The sequence below is a fragment of the Pinus tabuliformis genome, chromosome 1_1, assembly GCF_031772625.1.
Source record: "Pinus tabuliformis cultivar Carrire ecotype Pingquan chromosome 1_1, CPIR1, whole genome shotgun sequence".
Taxonomy (NCBI): Eukaryota; Viridiplantae; Streptophyta; class Pinopsida; order Pinales; family Pinaceae; genus Pinus; species Pinus tabuliformis.
Window position 1 is genome coordinate 991,626,434 of NC_142297.1, and position 15,705 is coordinate 991,642,138.

The 15,705-nt window shown below is 38.0% G+C and overlaps 1 long non-coding RNA gene across 1 annotated transcript; it reads left to right on the top strand.

Moving 5' to 3' along the window:
- Nucleotides 1-5,015: 5,015 nt before the first annotated feature.
- Nucleotides 5,016-6,168, top strand: LOC149217884 (uncharacterized). Its single transcript, XR_016250699.1, has 3 exons — nt 5,016-5,282; nt 5,670-5,804; nt 5,946-6,168. It is a non-coding gene; the product is annotated as an uncharacterized LOC149217884 (long non-coding RNA).
- The last annotated feature ends 9,537 nt before the right edge of the window (nt 6,169-15,705 follow it).

A 15,705-nucleotide genomic window follows, 5' to 3' on the forward strand; every position in this document is an offset into this window, starting at 1 on the left:
AACTTTCATTGTTGGTTTCTACAAACTTTCAGTTTGTCTGGCGAACAAGCTTGGTCGGGATTCGACGAGTACTTGGTTTATGCAGCAACATTCGCCATGACGACAGTTGATAAGGCAGGAAATTTTGGCATCAGTATGCTCTTTTGGCTGAATGAAAGAGGATATTTCTGTTCCTCAAGTACTGTACAGTTCAGTTCAGAGATACAGTGAGCTTTTGGGGTCCAAAAGCTTCCCAATGGGGAGGCGTGATTAGGTGCTCATGTCCTAAGTGTTGTAAAATGCTCAACATTTAAATTGCTTAGAACTGGTTCAAAGTTAAATGAATGGAAAGTTCTCGTCTTCCTGATTCGGGCGCCGCAAACGGTTCGAAAAACTGTCGCCGTATGAGGAAGTTATGGCAAAAAGAAGAATTTGTCCATAACATTAGAAATTTTAATTTTTCAAAAAAAAATTAAAAAGGAATATTCCGCCTGGCACGAAATCCGAGGCAACCACCAAACATTAAATGTAACTGCAGTTAAGTTGGCGGAATTTTGGCAGGAGCGCCAAATTTGGCGGACCCGCCATAATTGGCGGAGCTAACTGGAGTTAACTAAAGTTAACTGGAGTTTTTCTAGGGAAAAACTGGAGAAACTTTAAATGGCCATAACTTTGGCTAGGAAAGTCGGTTTTGGACGATTTTTTTTTTTATTTTGGGTATTTTCGACCTTCTGAAGCCATTGGTGTAGGTCTTACATCCATATTAGGTCATTTGCAGGTGTTTTTGCTTCGTGGAAGTTCCAGGAGCCACTAGGGCCAAATCAGTTTGGGAGCTACATTGAGAATTGTGCAGCCAGTGAATGTGGAACGAAGGTCATTCCTGAAGGTTTTCAGCATTCTGAATCCATTTCTACAGCTCACTTTTCCTTCTGAGACATTCTTATCACTGTTTAGCTTCAGGGAAGCTTTCAGGGCCACTAGGGCCATTTCAGTGTTGGAGTTGTTTGGGGGCTATGTTCATCCGTTTTTGGTGATTCAAAAGCCTATGTCTGCTATTTTCGACCTTTTGAGTCTAATGGCAGAGGTTTCAGAACCAATTGCAGTCATCTTCACCTCGAAATTCTCCATTCAAGTGTAAAGGGCCACTAGGGCCAATTGGGGAAAGTACTGTATAAGGTACAAAATTCACTGTTTAGTGTTTGGGAAAGAGCATGTTTGGCTAATTCCTATCTTCTAATTCTGTATTTACAGTCGTATCTGTCCTTTGAGACACCCATATTCTTGTATTAGCCTTTGTAGCAATTTTAATACAAGAGGACAAGCGGTCAGAACCCACCAGACCTTTATCAGAACAATTTTTTTTCCAAAATGCCCATTGCATCTTACTGTTCCCAAATGTGTTTTTCATCCACAGAACCTAATTACCATGATCAAATGCTTCGTAACGCTGATTAATGAATAGTCTTCTCTGCTCTGTGGCAATGGATCCCCATTTAATTCCCACTTCAATTTTTCATGTGAAAACTCTCTCGAAGGAGGAGAACAGAGATGGCAATGGGCCCTTGGGGTCACATTAATCTTCGCCCTCAGAGAGATTTTCAGAGAGATTTGTAGCAGGCTTAGGGATTAGGGCTTTTTGTTTTTTTTCAGATTAGTTGAGCTGTGTATTTATAACAATCAAGTGGTGGTGGATGGATTTGATTCCGCGCCAAAGGATCATCATCATGAGGACCAGGCAGTTGAGATTTAATTCAAGGTAGCAGCAGCAGTTCCTGAGAAGTTTTAGAGTTCTCTACTGCTTTGCTATACTAGTCTTCTCTGCATTTGCTTCTGCTGGCTTGTGCCATCACTGGTGTATCGTCCTATGTTGGTCAGTTTTTTCACCAATTCACTTGTCTTTACATAACAAGATAATCAATCGATTGAGAGTATGCTCTGAATGTCCAATAAACTGTATTTTGCAGGCATGGCACTTGCATTTCTCTTTTGCCCATTTCCATATATTGTCCCTCTGTGACCTATTCATAATAACAAAATATCATATTTTTCTTTACGGACACTGAAAACCATGGAGACCATGTAAGATTTATGAGGCTAAGAATTCTCAAAACAAAGTTGCATTTATAGTCTTGATGTACTTTATCTCAAAAAGAATGTCTCAACCTGCAATATGTCTCAACAACCTGCCATGTCTCAACCTGCAATATGTCTGGAATTGATCAACCTGGGAGCCGCATAGATTGTTATGTCTCTCAATTAAGTTTTGTTCTCTCACGTAAAGCAGCTGGTTTAGTTAACTTACAAGCCCGTCTTGCAATGTTTTAGCAGCATCTGAAGGAGCAGGAGATATTCAACACAAAGAGTATGCAGCAATTTTAATGTTGAAGTGGGTGATGCAGTCAGTGGGTAACTGCTATTTTGAGGGGCATTTCATTCTTTTGGTAATTTTACTCGAAGGTGCAGGAGTTGGGTACAGATTAAATCAAGTGTATTTGTGCAAATGGTAATGCACTTGAGCATATATACTTTGATGGCTTTACATAACAAGATAATTAATCGATCCAGAGTATGCTTTGAATGTCCAATAGACTGTATTTTGCAGGCATGGCACTTGCATTTCTCCTTTGCCCATTTGCATATATTGTCCCTCTGTGACCTATTCATAATAACAGAATTTTTGTGTGCATTTTGTTAACTTTGTAGTTGACATTTTTATTTCATTCTTCAGGAAATGAAGCTTCTCACTAAAATTGATCAACCTGGGAGCCGCATAGATCATTATGTCTCTCAATTAAGTTTTGTCCTATCACGTAAAGTAGTTGGTTTAGTTAACTTACAAGCTCGTCTTGCAATGTTTTAGCAGCATCTAAAGGAGCAGGAGATATTCAACACAAAGAGTATGCAGCAATTTTAATGTGGAAGCGGGTGATGCAGTCAGCGGGTAACTGCTATTTTGAGGGGCATTTCATTCATTTGGTAATTTTACTCGAAGGTGCAGGAGTTGGGTACAGATGAAATCAAGTGTATTTGTGCAAATGCTAATGCACTTGAGCATATATACTTTGATGGCTTTACATAACAAGATAATGAATCGATCTAGAGTATGCTTTGAATAGTCAATAGACTGTATTTTGTATGCATGGAACTTGCATTTCTCCTTTACCCATTTGCATATATGGTCCCTCTGTGACCTATTCATAATAACAGAATTTTTGTGTGCATTTTGTTAACTTTGTAGTTCACATTTTTATTTCATTCTTCAGGAAATGAAGCTTCTCACTGAAATTGATCAACCTGGGAGCTGCATAGATCGTTATGTTTCTCAATTAAGTTTTGTTCTGTCACGTAAAGCAGCTGGTTTAGTTAACTTAGAAGCCCGTCTTGAAATGTTTTGGTAGCATTTGAAGGACCAGGAGATATTCAACACAAAGACTATGCAACAATTTTAATGTTGAAGCGGGTGATGCAGTCAGTGGGTAACTGCTATTTTGAGGGGAATTTCATTCTTTTGGTAATTTTACTCGAAGGTGCAAGAGTTGGGTACAGGTGAAATCAAGTGTATTTGTGCAAATGGTAATGCACTTGAGCATATATACTTTGATGGAATTATCTGATACATACCCTTTTGTTGTTAAGTTATAAATTATTTATATATCATCATCCTCCATAACAATATGCCCCTAACTCTTCAAAGTTGTAATACTTTCATCATCGAGTAGTAATATTTATTATTTGGAGATAGTTTTTTGTAATTTAATGGCTTAATCTACTCGTCATCATTACTGCCGAAGCCTGATCCTTACTTTTGTGTGTTATTTGAAGTTGGATCCTAAATGTAAATTGTGCAGTTCATATTTTTCTTTATGTCCACTGAAAAGCATGGAGACTATGTAAGATTTATGAGACTAAGACTTCTCAAAACAGAATTGCATTTATAGTCTTGATGTATTTTATCTCGAAAAGAATGTCTCAACCTGCAATATGTCTCAACAACCTGCCATGTCTCAATCTGCAATATGTCTCAACAACCTAGCATTTATATTTCCAGGACCTCTTGGCCCTGGTCAGAACCCACTAGACCTTTATCAAAACAATTTTTCTTCCAAAATTCCCATTGCATCTTACTATTCCCAAATGTGTTTTTCATCCACAGAACCTAATTACCATGATCAAATGCTTCATAACATTGATTAATGAATAGTTTTCTCTGCTCTGTGGCAATGGATCTCCCCATTTAATTCCCACTTCAATTTTTCATGTGAAAACTCTCGCGAAGGAGGAGAACAGAGATGGTAATGGGCCCTTGGGGTCACATTAATCTTCGCCCTCAGAGAGATTTGCAGCAGGCTTAGGGATTAGGGCTTTTTGTTTTTTCAGATTAGTTGAGCTGTGTATTTATAACAATCAAGTGGTGGTGGATGGATTTGATCCCACGCCAAAGGATCATCATCATGAGGACCAGGCAGCTGAGATTTAATTCAAGGCAGCAGCAGCAGTTCCTGAGCCGTTTCAGAGTTCTCTACTGCTTTGCTATACTAGTCTTCTCTGCATTGCTTCTGCTAGCTTGTGCCATCGCTGGTGTATCGTCCTACGTTGGTCAGTTTTTTCACCAATTCACTTGTCTTTACATAACAAGATAATCAATCGATCCAGAGTATGCTTTGAATGTCCAATAGACTGTATTTTGCAGGCATGGCACTTGCATTTCTCCTTTGCCCATTTGCATATATTGTCCCTCTGTGACCTATTCATAATAACAGAATATCATATTTTTCTTTACGGCCACTGAAAACCATGGAGACCATGTAAGATTTATGAGGCTAAGAATTCTCAAAACAGAATTGCATTTATAGTCTTGATGTACTTTATCTCAAAAAGAATGTCTCAACCTGCAATATGTCTCAACAACCTGCCATGTCTCAACCTGCAATATGTCTGAAATTGATCAACCTGGGAGCCGCATAGATCGTTATGTCTCTCAATTAAGTTTTGTTTTGTCATGTAAAGCAGCTGGTTTAGTTAACTTACAAGCCCGTCTTGCAATGTTTTAGCAGCATCTGAAGGAGCAGGAGATATTCAACACAAAGAGTATGCAACAATTTTAATGTTGAAGCAGGTGATGCAGTCAGTGGGTAAATGAGTACACTTGTTTATAGTCATACATGAGTTCAAACTTCAAACTGTTATAAGAAAAGTCTCTGATTTTGCTTTTACAGGCCCACTTCTGTGAATGTTAAAGAGGCAGCAGGTTCTTGCCGGCAATCAACAGCTTCAGCAAGCCAGCCACCCACTTTTCACCTCAGGTTTGACTGATTCTTCCTACCTAAGGTCTTGTGCATGTTGATATATAAAAAGAAACAATCAAGATGCCTTAAGATTTATTTTTCATGTTAATGTGGATCAGTAATTCATTACCAGATAGAATGTTCTTCTCATCTGCTCTGGATCTTGACCTGAATGTGCTTGCAATTCATTGAGTGTAGTGGGCAAGCCCTTATTGTCTATGGGGGATGTGTGCACCTTTGTTTCTAGGCATGAGCCAGCTGTCATGATTGTAGTTGGTCCATGCCCAGGATGTCTTAATATTTGTTTTTCATGTTAATGTGGATCAATAATTATTTATCAGATAGATTTTATTTCTCATCTGCTATGCATTTTGACAATAATGTGCTTGCAATTATTGAGTGTAGTGGGTAGGGAGCCTGACAAGCCCTCATTGCCTATGAGGCCTGTGTGCGTCTTTGTCTCTGGGCATGGGCCAGTGGTCGCATGGAAGCTCCTGAATTCCTTCATAATGAGTGCATTGTTTTGCGTAATGCCTTTGGGTAGGTTATTAACAAAATTGTCTTTGTTGATTTCTTTTAATTGTCATGTTGTTTAGAAAATGAAAATTCTTTTACAATGAAGGTAATACTCTGCATATTATTAAGTAATTGTGTAAATTGAAATGTCTGCAACTTGTATAGACTACAGCAAATACTGTTGCAACCAGAGGAAGAACTATTGAGAAATGATTCTGCAGATGTTGCCTTGGAAGGAACGGCTCCTAAGCCAAAGAAAACTATTGGAAAAATTAAGGTTCAAGGTATAGTAGCATGGCACAGGTACCAACATAAGAGCTGAAGCAATCGTTTTAGGGGATTATTCCGGTTTGCACAACAAAAGAAACTAAAGAGCTGAAGCAATCGTTTTAGGGGATTATTCTGGTTTGCACAGCCAAAGAAACTAAACTAACTAAACTATCTATATATCTATAGCGATTCTAAATCTCTCATAGATAATTAAGCTGCGTTGGAGCCAGACAAATTGTCAAAAGATAGCATTACAGACAAATTGTCAAAAGATAGCATTAGAGAGCCCTACTGAATTATGAAATTGAGATACATGGTGGACAACATTACATGGGACTAGGGACTGCCTTGAGTGACACTTTTGGTCATACCAACATTCCCTTTCTGTTTTTTGGTATTTTTCCAGACAGCATAATTATATGTTAATGAAAGTATATGGATAGATAATCTTAGAGACTGTTTATGCATATCAGAAGATAAGTATGACTGATATTTTAAAGAGGATTGTTTTTTCATAATTTTGACATATATAGCAATTTTTACATGCTGAACCAATTTCTGGAAATTGCATGAAAATACAATGCACATATACTGGTTTTATCGTTTATAATAAAATAGCATTTTTTTCTTATGAAAAAAAAAGATTGCCCTGTTGTGCTGCAATTATTTCCCACTGTTCTAAAATCAGCATTTTTTTCTTATGAAAAAAAAATATTGCCCTGTTGTGCTGCAATTATTTCCCACTGTTCCAAAATTGATTTCCCAACCTCCGTTTTTGTTTTATTTCAAGTGCACGTAATCTTGTTTGTTATAAATGACACCAAGCTTGCCGTGTTCTCAATCATTAACATTCTTTACATGAGGCTTTTATGAGATACATTTTTTTATCTGAATCTTCAAAGCTCATGGTTATTGATATGCACAATGACAACTCGTTACATGAAATGGCATAATTATATCAACTGGCTTGTGCATTTCTCCTTATGCTAAATACATGTTCTGTTATAAGCTCATTCATAAATGATGGGGCTTATTATGTCCAAGGATTATAAAAGTGTTGATTTTCTAATATGAAACCATAGATGAAATGTGAGAGGATACATCATTGATGAAGGGGCTTTTCTCTCTCCTGAATTTTTACATGCTGAACCAATTTCTGCAAATTGCATGAAAATACAATGCACATATATTGGTTTTATTGTTTATAATAAAATAGCATTTTTTTCTTATGAAAAAAAATATTTCCCTGTTGTGCTGCAATTATTTCCCACTATTCTAAAATCAACATTTTTTTCTTATGAAAAAAAAGATTGCCCTGTTGTGCTGCAATTATTTCCCATTATTCCAAAATTGATTTCCCCATACAGTGACCATGACTAAAGATTGTGCTGCAATTATTTCCTGCTCTTCCAAAATTGATTTCCCCATACAGTGACCACAACTAAAGACTGTGCCATGACTAAAGACTGTGCTGCAATTATTTCCCACTCTTCCAAAATTGATTTCCCCATACAGTGACCATGACTATAGATGCTTTCCTATTCCATTTCTTCATGTGAGGCATGGTTTGTGAAATTTGAGGATAACGTGACCTTAAACTTCTAAATTTGAAGATAAAGTGACCGTGATATTGATTTAAATCAAAGCATGCACGTAAGAGGCTATAAGCTATAACATAACAACGCAGATTGATTTTAAAGTATTCGAGACCTCTCCCATCCCAGATATAGAATTTATTGGAAATCTTTGTTAAAAGAATGACTACAATTACAAGCCATAGTTCCTGTCATTTTGGAGTTTAGGATTTTCTCATCTATCGCTTTTTTAGACTTTACCTACTTTGCTAACTAGCACACCCTTCACATGCTAGGCTGCATTACAAATAAGTCAGAGTGCAAAGGATAAATTGAGGAAGTAGTATACAAGCCCTTGGTGACTGTTTTTAGTTGTCCGGAGTGGAGTTTCACCATTTGATGATAAGAATTGGGCTGGATTCACAACCAACTGGAATCAATGCTTTGCATCATTATTCAATTCTATGCTTCGATCTTCCTCATTAGTTATATTTCCCCTGAGTAGACAGGGATAACCCCAGTGCAACCTAACTTGAGTGACAGTAAGGCAGCAAAACATGACACTTTGTAGAGGGTTAGTGATGTTTGGTCTCAAGAATTGTTCTTCCTTGTTTGAATGAGTGACTACTCGGGCAGTAAAGCATGACACTTTGCACAAGGTTAGTGATGTTTTGTCTCAAGAATGGTTCTTCCTTATTTGAATGACACTGCTTAGGTAGAAAAACATGACATTTTGCAGAGAGTTAGTGGTGTTTTGTCTCAAGAATGGTTCTTCCTTATTTGAATGACATTACTCAGGCAACAAAATAGGACAATTTGCACACGATTAGTGATGTTTTGTCACAAGAATGATTACAACAGTATCCAGAGCGAGCATAGTTGGTATTAGGCTTTTATATGGATATCTTGCAGGGATGCTTGTCATATAGCCTTTATATGTTCAATGACTGCTCATGAATGAGGTGGGTGTTTTGTTATGATCTCTTATTTTAGATACTTGACAAGAGATGTAACCCTGTCTTAATCTATTTTTGTCAACCTATAAATTGTTATCTTGGAATTGGAACCCTTAGTGATGTTTTGTTATGACCCTTGCTTTCATAAATGCCCATTCACATTTCAATATTCTTCCACACTCTATGCCTTACGGCGTTTCCTTTGCAACATTAATTGCAAATGCTAGTGATAATCAAAACGAAAATGAAAGATTCTGACGCATGCAACATCAAAATTAATTATTATTATAATAACGTAGTTAAATAAACAAATGAAAGATTCTGGCAGACGCAACATCAAAATTTAATTATTATTATACCGTTGTTAAATAAATAAAGATCTCGAAATTGTCAATTTGATGAAGACGTCAAAGGTTTTGTACGAATAATTAATGTTAACCATTACTCAAAGATTGTAGAGGGGTACACCTATTTGCGCTGAATTGATAAAAGTCATAGATAAGATGAACATTTCAGTGGAGTTTCCATTATCTATTTTACTTTATAGAGGATGGAAATTTGATTGGTTTAGTTTTCTCTAATTATTTTATGCATTAAAACTATTTACAAAATTAGTTATTTATATTTTTGGAAGTGGATATGAAGTCTCGAGGGTACATCTATTTGCGCTGAGTTGATAAAAGTCATAGATAAGATGAACATTTTAGTGGAGTTTCCATTCTCTATTTTACTTTATAGAGAATGAAAACTTGATTGGTTTAGTTTTCTCTAATTATTTTATGCATTAAAACTATTTACAAAAATAGTTATTTATAATTTTGGAAGTGGATATGAAGAATAGAGTAGCTAAAATTATGGGGAAACATGATAATGCATTAATTATGATTATGATTAATGATTTCAAATGATAATTTTAAATATGATAATGCATTAATTATGATCATTGTCAACCATGTTCCAATTTCATATTGTGACAAAAATTGTGTTAATATCAACCATGGTTAACCATCATCAACTATGTTTTCTTAAGGTTTATAATATTTATCTTAGAGTTTATATATATCAACCATGGTTAACCATCATCAACTATGTTTTTTTAATATTTATGATATTTATCATAGGGTTTATATACATTGAGTTTACAATATTAATCCCTTGGGTTTACTATTCTTTGCTTACATTTTTAGTATTAATCCCTTTGGGTTTATTAGTGTCTTGGGTTTATAATATCAATCCCTTGGGTTTAATAATCTAAAAGTTCCTATTCCTAGGGTATAATATTATTGATATGGTTTATAATATTAATCCTAGGGTTTAATATAAATCTTCTAGATTTATAATCCATTTGGTTTATAATAAAATTCATTGGTTTTATTAATCCTTAGATTTATAATATTAATAATTTCTTACGTTTATAATATCAATTCCAAGGGTTCTCAATATTAATCCTTTGGAGGGGAGAGGGTTTTTCTCTATGGTTTTGGCGCTAGTCACCATGACGGGGTGCGGAGGGGGAGTTCGGCTGCCTCCTACAATCAAGTGATTGCAGACAGAAGCAAGGGATGTGGATTGCATCGCTTCAAGAAACCAACGAAGATAGTAGTAGAGGACAATAATAAAGAAAAATCGGGAACCATTGGACCTCAAGGACAAGAAGAGAAGCATGAGGAAGCTAGCAAGGAAAAGAGAACAGAGGGTAGCAGTAAGAAAGTTGCTCCTCCAAGCACATCCTGGGCCTATAAACCCAAGTCGACTACCATTCCTCGAGTTGTTTTAAGTGACCCAGCATTGTAGGTGCACAGAGAACACATGGCAGAATATGTTGTTATCTGCAAATTTATGGGGATTTGGCTGACGGAGAAGGCTTTACAAGCATGGATCAGGAACCAATGGAAACCAAAAGGGAAAATTGACCTTCACCTTGGGTCCAAGGGCTTCTTCACAATGGTGTTCACAAGCTTAGAGGACAAAGACAGAGTGTTCGAGGGATGACCCTATTTTTACACTTCTGTAGGCCTCTACATGAGACCATGGGTAATGAACTTCGTCTCAAAATGAGAGACTTTCACCTCAGTACCGGTATGGATAAGACTCTACTCCCTCGCTTTAGACTATTGGCTGCCAGAGTCTCTAATGGCTATTGGCAACAAACTAGGGCATTTTATAAAGATCTTAGATGCTACTCTAAGAGCCAAATAAACTTCCTTTGCCCAGATATTTGTGGAAATAGACTTATCAGGGGCACTTCTAGATGCAATCATTTTAGAAGTGTATGACGAGGATTGGGTGTAAGCAGTGGACTATGAACACATCCCATTTAGGTGCCGTAAGTGCCATGAACAGGGGAATTTATACAAGGAATGCCCAATGAACAAGACATAGAGCAATATAAATGCCACTACATACAGGGATCCCAATGGTATTACTAAGGTTGGAGGTAAAGGGAAAGGAGGAAAGAGGTACCAAAAGAAAATTGCTGAAGAAGGACAACTAAACCGCAATAGTTTCAAGATCTTAGAAGAAGAAGTCGAAAACAATGGGATGAACCAAGAAGTGGAGAATATTCCCATGAAGAAGGAAAGGGATGCTAATATGGAGGATATACTAGAAAACAACAAACAAATGGATGATTTGCTGAGCATGATGGAGCTTAGCAGAGACAACGAGATAACCCTATGTGAGGCAGGAATAGAAGACCATGAATTGCAGGAGATTCTAGAGAGGGAGAATTTACATCTTGAAAAGTTTCTGGAGTAGGGAATCACCAAAGGGGTAGACTCTTTTCCAAAAGAGGAGTTTTACAGGGTTCAACAGATCTTTCTCTGTAGAGCACAAACAAAGTGTTCTAGAGTCAAAAGAAACCATGACAGCTAGGAGAATAGGGGAGTGAAAACGATGGACGATACATCGATGCTTTCTTCCAAGAACCTGGGTAGGAAAAGAGGAAGGAAATAACAGAATGAGCTATTGTTCGAATGTGGGAAACTTATGATTAAGTCAAGTAAGAAGAGGGATCTTACTAGTTACTCCTTTAGAAACCTATCTTAAAGAATCTTACAACCTAGAACATTAGGGGTCTAGGACGTAAAATGAAACAAAGAAAACTTAATAGTAGAATAAAGGAAGAAAAATCGAATATGGTTTTTATTCATGAAACAAAATGTTCAATGAACAAGATCAGAGAGATACACAACAAATGGTTAATCAAGTATGAATATCTAGAGGTTAAAGTGGATAACTCAGCGTGTGGGATTCTCACTCTATGGGATCCTCAAAAACTTGGAATCCTCGATGCAGAAGCTTCTAGGAATTATCTATCGATGGTGATTCAACCTTTGGAGAATAAGGAGATCTACATGATCACTCACATCTATAGTCCTCAAAAGCTAGAAGACAAACTAAAGCTTCTCACCTCCCTTGAGGAACTAAGGGAGAGATATCTTGATATACCTTAGATTCTGGGAGGGGATTTCAACATGATCAGATCTCTTACAGAGAAAAAAGGAGTGACCAGAAAACTAGGCAGGGACTCCCTTGCTTTCCAGAACTTCATGAATAACATGGGGCTAGTGGACAAAGAAACAGTAAATGGAATTTCTATTTGGAATAACAAGAGCGGAGGGGCTTCTCAAGTAGCCTCTAAATTAGACAGATTCATAATCTCAGAGGACCTCCTTATCATAGGCCTTGATATGTTAGCTTTAATCCTTCCCTTTGGAGGCTCGGACCACTGGCCTGTCTAGCTGGAAGCCACTTTTTTGGGTACACAAAGGAACAAACCTTTTAGGTTTGAAGATATCTAACTCTCTCACCCTAATTTCACCATCAATATTGACAAATTGTGGATGGAAGTTAGGCCCATTCAAGGCACTAAAATGTTCATGCTATAGCAGAGACTCAAAGATATCAAATCTAGGCTTAAAGATTAGAACAAACAAGAGTTTGGAAATATTTTTAAAGCCAAAAAATAATTTGAGAAGAAACTCAAGGAGATTAATAAGATCATCATCACAAAGGGTTTTATCGAGGAACGGAAAATTCAGGCTCTCTCTTCAGAACGAATGGGAGGATCAGTGCATGCAAGAGGAGATTTTCTGGAGACAGAAATTGAGGGTGCAGTGGATTAGAGAAGGAGAAAGAAACATGAAGTTTTTTCATAGATCAACCTTGGATCACAAATTTCACAATAGAATTTCTAAACTTAAAGACTCTCTAGTAAAAGAGCTCATCTCTCACAAAGATATAGAATCTATCCTAGTTCGACACTTACTTAGCATAACAGAGGAGCCTCTCGTTGACAAATCTCGGTTCATTAACAAATTCACAAAGTTCATTCCTAAGCTTGTAACCAGGGAAGACAACCAAAATCTTAATAGGCCAGTGTCTGAAGAGGAGGTCACTGAAGTTATCAATGAGATGCAAAATGGGAAATCCCCTGGCCCGGATGGGTTCAATGTGGATTTCTTTGAAGCTTGCTGGAAAATAGTCAAACAAGATATCTTTGAGGTTGTGGAAGACTCTAGGAGATCCAAAAATATTTTGAAAGCTCTTAATGCCTCTTTCATAGCTTTGATTCTAAAGCAGGAAAAAGTTATGACACCGGACAAATTCAGACCCATCGCCTTATGTAATGTGGTGTACAAAATTATTTCCAAAGTGATATCTAACAGACTCAAGCCTCTTCTTCCTGCTCTCGTTTTAGAGGAGAAAACTGGTTTTGTGGAAGGAAGAGATATTCTCAACAACATCATACAAGCTAACAAGGTAGTACACTCTCTTAAGAGAAATAAGAAAGCTGGTATGATCATGCAACTGGACCTAGTGAAAGCTTATGATAAGCTAAGTTGGGCGTACATCACGGAAGTGCTAAGAGCTTATGACTTCAACCATAACTAGATAAGATGGGTTATGGCCCTTGTATCCATGACTAGTTTCTCCATTCTACTTAATGGTTCTCCTTCTAGAACATTTATACCCTATAGGTGCCTCAGACAAGGGGGTCTGCTCTCCCCCTTCCTCTTTGCTCTCATGTTGGAAGGACTAGGCAGAGCAATCAAAATGGAAAATGTTGAGGGAAGAATCCAGGGTCTGGAACTTACCTTGGATGGGGCTGCCTCTACTCATCAACAATTTATGGATGATAGAATGTTGTAGGGTATTCCTACAGTCAAGGAAGCCAGAGCTTTCAAACAAATCCTGAACGACTTTACATTGGTTGTTGGTACAAAGGTAAGCCTTGATAAATCAAAGGTTTTTTTTCAATGCTGACATTGCTATTCAGAGGAACCTCACCAGAATTCTTGGGTTTCAAAGGGCTCAGTTACCTTCCAAGTACCTTGGAATGCCTCTTACTGACAAACCTCTGAGTAAGGGAGTGTGGGAGCCGGTAACTAATAAACTTCAGGATAAAGTCAGGAAATGGACCTGCAGGTCTTTGAATTTGGTGGGGCATCTTGTGCTTACAAAGGTTGTCCTACAGGCTATACCCATTTTCATGTTTTCATCTCTTCCTACTCCCAAAGGAGTTATACAACAAATCAGGAGTATTCAACGAGATTTTCTTTGGGGCAAAGGGGAAGAGAAAAAGAAGTGGGCTTTGGTAGCTTGGGACAAGCTCTGCAAGCCTAAGGACCATGGTGGTTTGGGGCTTCATGACCCTGAAATCCTCAGCAGAGTATCAGGAGCCAAACTTTGGTGGAGGTGGCTCAAGGAAACGACAACCCCTTGGGCCAAGCTTTGGAAGTAGAAATATGCAAATAATTGGCAGGAGAGGGATCATATCAGAATGTCAGGGCTCATCAAGGGCTCCCCCATTTGGAACCTTGCCTGGGAGAATAGAGCCATTGTCCAGCAGCATAGTTTCTGGGAGATCAGAGCTGGGAACCTTGCACGGTTTTGGGAGGATAACTGGCAGCAAGAACCAAATTTGTTTAGAGAAGAACTAATCACTCTCAAAAATGACACTGACAGCAAAGGTTTACTCATGGTAAGTGACTTCTGGGATCAGGTAAGGGACAATGGTAAATGGAGAATGTGGAAGAATCTTGGTTATAGTAAAGAGAGTCCATAGAAAGCCTAGGTAGATTCCCTTGCTCTTGACTTGGAGAAGAGGAAGATTTTAGTGTCTGCCTCGTCGGACCAACTGAGATGGGGTAGAAGCATTGAAGGCACCTTAAACCTTAAAGAAGCCAAATGCAAGGTTCTAGGTTTTGATTATCCAAACCCTAACCAAGTTTGGAATGACCTTTGGAGGAACTCGTAATGGATGAAAGTCAAGTTGTTTATGTCGTTGGTTCACCAAAAGAAAATTCTCACATGGGAGAATCTTCTTAAAAGGGGATTTGTTGGCCCATCCAAATTCCATCTATGTAATTTACAAGAAGAAACGATGGAGCACTTACTAAACCTATGCCCATTCACCTCTACCTTGTGGGATTGGGCGGCCTCAGTCTTCAGGCAAACTGACAGGGACAGACTTAACATCACCAACACGCTGAAGAATTGGAGGAAAGACTTCTCAGGTAATGAAATCATCAACAAAGCTTGGACTTTGGTTCCAGGCTTTATTATCTGGGATGTCTGGAAAGAACGCAATGACAGGATTTTCAAGAACAAAACAGGCTCGACCCAGAATATCATTGTCCAAATTCTACGACAGATCAAAGATACAGTAGGAGCCCTAATGTGGAAAATTCCTGAGAACCCCCCTACGGCCCAGGAGGCTCGCATACTGAGGCAGTTGGGTCTACATTCTATGGTTCCCCTAGGTGTTGTTAAGGGTGTGAGAAAAACAACTACTGGTAAAGATATCTGGCAGCCTCCCCCTCATGGTTTTTTGAAAATCAATATAGACGGGGCCCTAAGGGAAACTTAGGGATGGATGGATTTTGAGGAGTTATAAGAGATGAGCAGGGGAGCATAAAGGATATTTTCCATAGTCATTTGGGGACTACCACTAATAACTTGGTGGAGCTCATGGCCTTAGAATAGTGCTTCGAAATCCAGAATGAGTTGAATTTACACAATGCCATCATTAAAGCTGACTCAAATTTGGACATTAATGTGGCCAAGAGAATGTGTAATGGAGCGGCACCTAGAAAAGTGTCAAAATACTGGAGGCTCTCG